The 6,573-nt window shown below is 43.6% G+C and overlaps 1 pseudogene; it reads right to left on the bottom strand.

The window, feature by feature from the left end:
* Positions 1-2,690: 2,690 nt before the first annotated feature.
* On the bottom strand, positions 2,691-3,434 carry LOC116740773 (annotated as a pseudogene).
* Between the last annotated feature and the right edge of the window lie 3,139 nt (positions 3,435-6,573).

Raw genomic sequence — 6,573 nt, 5'->3', positions numbered from 1 at the left:
GAATTATACTCAGCTTCACTGGCTTTGATCAAGCCTCTTCCATAAAATGCCACTTTGCTGGTGCTTTCACTCAATCAGCTTAAGAGGAAACTTCTTTCCACTCTCCCAGGGGAGCTCCAGGGCTCTGCTTTGCAAACTTTAGAGTACGCGTTTTTCTAGAAGAGCAAAACCACCTACAAGAGCTTCATAGGCAGAAAAGTTTCCAAGCTAATTCCCTGGAAATGTCTACACTCATTAAAAACAATCATGCGCTCCCATATATGATTGGGTACCTGTATTCAAGCAGATAAAACCACCCTAATTCTCTAGGAAACTAACGTTTAAAAAAGAAAGATGTTGTGCTTCTTTCTCCCAAGTTGTAGCACAGGAAACATGATCCCAAGGAGCCCCACTTTCTGATTAAGGGCTCTATGGAACCTGAATGCCTGGCTGCATCTTTTGTGAGCTATGTGGATTTAGGCAATGTACTCATGCTTTTTGTATCTCAGTTTCCCTGTCTGAAAAATAATAATAATAGTGCCTACTTTTAAGGGGTTACTGTGAAGTTTAAATTAGATAGTATACAAAAGGATGAAAATAAATCCTGCCACATGGTAAATACCCCATGAGCACTAGCTATTATTTCTTTTTCCAGAGATTTAGCATTTGTGACAATATAAGTAAAAAGATTCCTTATGCCCCATCTGTCCCATCACCTCGGCAGCAGTACACTGTCTTCCTGAATGTTTGGGTTTTGTCTATATTAAGAAGCCTGTTCAACCAGGTAAACACCTGTCCTGGCCAATAGACACTTCTATTTTCTTCCTCAAAAAAAGTCTTGAAAGAGTTCCCCCATTCTTGGATGGTTGTCACTCTTCATTGAAGGACACAACTTTGTTTGCTCTGTTTCCTATAGCCTATGTCCCAAGTGCTCTGTGCCATTGTGAAGTCATCTCTAATAACATCTGTACACCAAGTCAGAACACCTTTGCTTCAGCTTGTCCTCTACCGCTGCCATTTTAGAGGCGACAGATGCAAAAATTTGACCTCAGTTGACCTCAGTAGCTTGCATCCAGTAGACACCCAACAAATACTTGAGTAATTAAAATTGTCCCTCTTAATCCTCCCCCACTAAAGCACTCAGACTGTATAGCACGGTACTCTAAAAAATTGTCTATCTATCTAAGACTTTTTTAAAAGGGTGAAGGAGGTGGAGAGGAAGGAAGAGAAGATTAGGTTTCTGGATGTTTTGCCATGAGAAGCCAGGGACTCATATCTCTTGGAGGAGAAGACATGAGGATAAAATGGTGGGCACTTAAATAGAATTCCATCTATTCTATGCCCAGGTTCAAGCCATTATTTGATGTATATGAGAAAGCATAGAACCTTAAGCCATTTCCAGGAAAATGACAGGAGAAGAAATACCCAGGGTGCTAGAGGAGTTACTTAACAGGGGAGATCAACAAGTCAAGTGGTCAAGTACATGTAAATAGTCCAGGGGTTCCCTGAACCAGACAGGCTTGAACAACATCAGCTCCTTGGCCACTGGCCCTCATATAGCTCATTTCCTACTGAGCAAGATGGCCCTGCATTCAACAAGGGAAAACCAAATCATGCAGAAAGCCAGTTTACCGGGAAAGCTTCCAGAAAGGAAGACATTTATCAGTAAGATAAGAAAACCTAAAACTTCATTGATTTAAAATTGAGGGTGTTGGGCTTCCCTGGTGGCGCAGTGGTTGAGAGTCCACCTGCCGATGCAGGGGACACGGGTTCGTGCACCGGTCCGGGAGGATCCCACATGCCGCGGAGCGGCTGGGCCCGTGAACCATGGCCGCTGAGCCTGCGCGTCCGGAGCCTGTGCTCTGCAACGGAAGAGGCCACAACAGTGAGAGGCCCACGTACCGCAAAAAAAAAATAAAATAAAAATTGAGGGTGTTGAGAGTAGGACGAATTTTACTAAAACACGTGATTTGAAAGGATGATCTTGATTTACTTCAGAACCGTGCATAATTAAGCTAAGATTGTAAGTTACTTTCCCTCAAGTGTTGAAAAATAGAAAAACACTATTAGTGAAACATAATGTTCAAAGTACATGGCAAAGAGTTGGCTCTTTATAAAATTTTTATTACATCCTGTTTATTGGGACACTAAAAACTCATCCTGTTCCCAAAGCTAACATCATGGTCAGAATTCTGATATTCATAAGAAATGTAATGAACCTTCAATATTTAGTTTATATCTAGGGGATGGGGAGAATGAACAGTTCTACACAGGAAAAATAATATGAATTATTCAGAAGAAAATTCTCCATAATAGCTTAATCTTCTCTGTTTCCACATATTTGTAACTGATATAGCTTCAGGAAGTAAAGAAGTTACACCCATCCTAGTTTGAACTGAAAAGGCCCATGGCATTCTGGGAGTAGTCTCTTTTTATCAGTGTTACTCTGGGGAACACAACAGCTCCTGGGAAATACCAGTCATTGGGAGATCAACCAAATTGCTAATTCTCTACCCCAAGGAAGTTGTCTAATTAATGTAAAAATCTCCAATGTAACACATTCCATCATCCTAAGGTTATATAAAAAAAAAAGAGATAGCTTGCTTTTATTTATTTATTGAGGGCGAGAAAGTTTATTAGCATCACAGCGTGCCGTTTTTCCCCACCCCATCCAAGTTCCCAGGTCTGAGGTCCTTGGTCATTTGGTAGGTTCAACCTGGAGGCCACTGCAGCGGTCGGCCTCCAAGTACGTGAATGTGCAGGTGATACACAGATTGTGTGCCCAGCTGCCCATCGTTGATCACAAGTCGGTAGCCATCTCCCAGCCCCCCAGCCTTTGCGGTCTTCTTGGCCACAAGGAGAAGGTGTCCTAGAAGCTTCTGGTCTTCTTCCTCAGCCTGGCTAATGCAAGGAATGGGCTTCTTAGGAATGACCAGAAAGTGCACAGGAGCCTGAGGGACCACATCACGGAACACGAGACACTGCTGGTCCTCATACAGAACGTCAGCTGGGAGGCTTCGATCCAGGAGGAGATGGTTGGAGCTGCTCCCCGAGGAGCTGCCTTCTGGGCCTTGGCCACTTCATTCCCAACAGTCACACCTGCAGCTCCTCGGACCCTGTGTCGACCTCGGTGCCTGGGCCTGTGCAGGCCGTCGTCCATCGCTGATTCGTTTCTCCTGCGGCGAGGCTTTAAGAGAGGTTGCCGCGACCACCAGTCGGACCTCACCGCACAGCCCTGGAGCCTGAGCCTCGGGAGGGGCAACGTTCCCGGCAGGGCTGCGCACGCCGTGGGGAGCCGGGGAGGAACGCGGCCCCCCGCCTTGCAGGGCGTCAGAGCCGCGGGACCCCTCCCTTGCCCCACGGCCACCTCTCACCTGCGCCGCCCGCGGCCCCGCCGCCGCCTCTGCCCGGCGCGCCCCGCAGAGGCCGGCGGCCAGCAGTATGGCCGCCGCCATCTTCCCCTCGGCCGCGCCGGGATCGCTTTTAAATTTCAAAATATCTTAATAAGAAAGTTTTTCAAATTAATAATAAAGGTGGTACGGGCAGCAAGGAAAATAACATAGGAATGAAATTTTATTTATGCAGAATTCACTTATTAAGTATATACTTTGTAGTCTGTGTTCTAGACAGAAACACAGGTTAATATGCCTGATCCTTTTTCTATTCTCTTTGTATGTATTTTTTGCAGCCATCTCTGTCACCAGGGCTGTGCCACCATAGAATAACGTGTATGTTCTTGGCCTGACTAAATGAGGCACAGCTGGCACGTAGGTTAAGAAGGAAACAGTGGAAACGGGAGCTGAAGCAGCACAAAATTTTGCATGTTAAAAAAATCTTGTAATAACCTATAATGAAAAGAATCTGGAAAAGAATATATATATATGTATGTATGTATAACGGAATCACTTTGCTGTACACTTGAAACTAACACATTGTAAGTTAACTATACTTCAATTAAAAAAAACCTTAAAACAAATGAGTCACAGACATCTAAAGAATATATTATTTAAAGAAGACAAAAACTAAAGTGGTTGTAGATTTGGAAAAGAGCAGAGGAGAGAAACAGTTAAAGGAACCGAGATTGGCCCCTCAGGGTGGCTGAGTAATATATGGAGTGTTATTAGATCAAAGTTCTCTATCTCTGAGGAGAAAACAACCAAAAATTGGCTTTAAGTCAGTCCAGAAAGATGTCAGCTTAGTTTTTAGGATGAATTCTTGGTGCCTAAGTTGATACGTATCATATTAGGTTACAAAGAGAAGTCTTGTAATCTCGCTCCCAGGAGATGCATGGATATGAGACAGGAAAGCCCCAGTAACATGCATGACCATGTCGAGTGGCTGATTCACCCAGAGCCAGAGGGACACACTAGAAGACTTCCTGGGGTTCTTGCAGGCTCAGGATTTTCTAATAATTCAACAAACATGAGGCTGTCGAAGCAACTGCTCTGCCCCGCGTTCAGCAATTTTGGCAAATCCCAAATACTTTTTCTTCATACAAATGAGGTTAACAGCAAGAACAGATTTTACAAGGACGTTTTACAACCAATCAGCACCTCACCGAATGGAATAAATACCTGCTTCTTTCTTAATGTAGTAAATGGCTGGACATAGTTTACCATACAGCCAGAGCTCAGTGCCATTAAAAGAACTGGTGGAAAAAAGTACCATGTATGGAGGAACCATGTAGGTAAATCAGCATTTTGGAAAGAGAGTTAGTGGCCCTGGTGTTCCCAGGGGAGTTTCACTGGATTCGTTTAACCAAAGTCAATCTGCCACGTTGAGGAAACACAGGGTCAGCCTTAATGCTTTTGGTCCCAAGGGAAAGTTGTCCAGTTGCCAGAACATGAACAAGAAAGAGAAGGAAAATTATCTCCTTTTCTGTCCCTGCTATGAGCAGTGATGAGAAGAAATGTATTCTATGGGAAGGTCTGCAAAGAGAAAGCCTTCTGCCTATTTCTCACTCTCTCGGTTGAGACTTGCTCCTGCCACATGAGAGAGGCACTCATGGTACAACAGGCTGAGGGGAATAAAAGAAATTTAGAAATTATCCAACTTAAAAAAATATATAGGACTTCCCTGATGGTGCAGTGGTTAAGAATCCGCCTGCCAGTGCAGGGGACACGGGTTCGAGCCCTGGTCCAGGAAGATCCCACATGCCGCAGAGCAACTAAGCCCATGCGCCACAGCTACTGAGCCTGCTCTCTAGAGCCCACAAGCCACAACTACTGAGCCCATGTGCCACAACTACTGAAGCCTGTGCGCCTAGAGCCCGTGCTCCGCAACAAGAGAAGCCACCACAATGAGAAATCTGCGCAGCGCAAGAGTAGGCTCCGTTCTCAGCAACTAGAGAAAACCTGCGTGCAGCAGCGAAGACCCAATGCAGCCAAAATTAAATAAATGAATAAATTAATTAATTAAAAAAAAAAAAAAGAAACCCTGGGACCATATTATTCTGCCAAATAAGTCATACAGATGGAAAGTGAACTCCATGCTAGAAAGCTTCACGCTGGGCCTAGGTGTGTCACTAGTCTAGTCTTTGTGGAAAAAACAAAATAAAATCCTTTTCTCTTGTTCTTTGACTTCTTTTCGAGGTACAAAATGAAGAAGCTGCACCCCAGCTTGAATGGAGATCCCCCCGTAAAACAATTCAAACCATGTGAGAAAAACAATCACAACACTATCCATGGAAACAAAAATGGAAACTTTTAAAACTGTTACTAAGCAAAGACAACAACCGTGTCCCCCCTTCAAAGTTGATAAAAGATCATGAGGTTGAAATTCTGCACAGCACTTTGAAAACTAGAAGCCTTAGTCTTAGGACTTCATTTTTCTTTTAAAGCAAATACCTTTGAAAGCTTGCTGGATCCACACTGGCTCCATCCTCTGCTGTGTTTTTGATCTACGACACTCAAAAACAATTACTGTCATAGTCAAATACATGTGGATGATTTATAGCCCTCTATGCCGTTTACACTTAAGAAAAATAATTCTCAAAGCATACTGATATTAGGACAAAACAAAATGGCCTTGAAAATGAACCAGCCATGCACAAAAGCCGTATTTTTAAAAATCAACAAATAAAAAGAGGACACAGTATTTTTGTTTGAAAGCTCATGAAATTGGAAACAAGGCAAGTCAATAAACTTTCTTCCAAACCCCTTTCCCTACCCCTGGAAAGCATTTTATGAGATAACAAAAACCTCTAACACTGAATGATGTGATTAAGTAATAAAAGGCTGATTTTTCTTCCTGTGTAACCTCCCCAGGATGCTTATGAGAGCACGACAAAGGTCTACGTAAAGAGTTAGCTGTGTGTTGGTGTAACCCCAGATTACAGGTGTTTGTTAAGGGAGATCCCACTGAGATTTTTCTTAAGACTGGTTCAACAACAGCATCATTCTCTCTCACTCTAATGAGCTGGTTAGCAAGCACCCCATCCCCCTTCCTAGAAGGCTCTGTTAACAGTGTACATGGGTGCATTGCCTCAGCCTGGAGTCTACCGGAAAAGCAAGCTTGCACACTTAAAATCTCGTGAGTCGCAGATGAGTGCTGTATGGATGCCAGAGCTTGCATGAAGAACCAACTTTCCTTCCA

The sequence above is a fragment of the Phocoena sinus genome, chromosome 15, assembly GCF_008692025.1.
Source record: "Phocoena sinus isolate mPhoSin1 chromosome 15, mPhoSin1.pri, whole genome shotgun sequence".
Taxonomy (NCBI): Eukaryota; Metazoa; Chordata; class Mammalia; order Artiodactyla; family Phocoenidae; genus Phocoena; species Phocoena sinus.
This window is presented reverse-complemented; position numbering and strand designations above follow the sequence as displayed.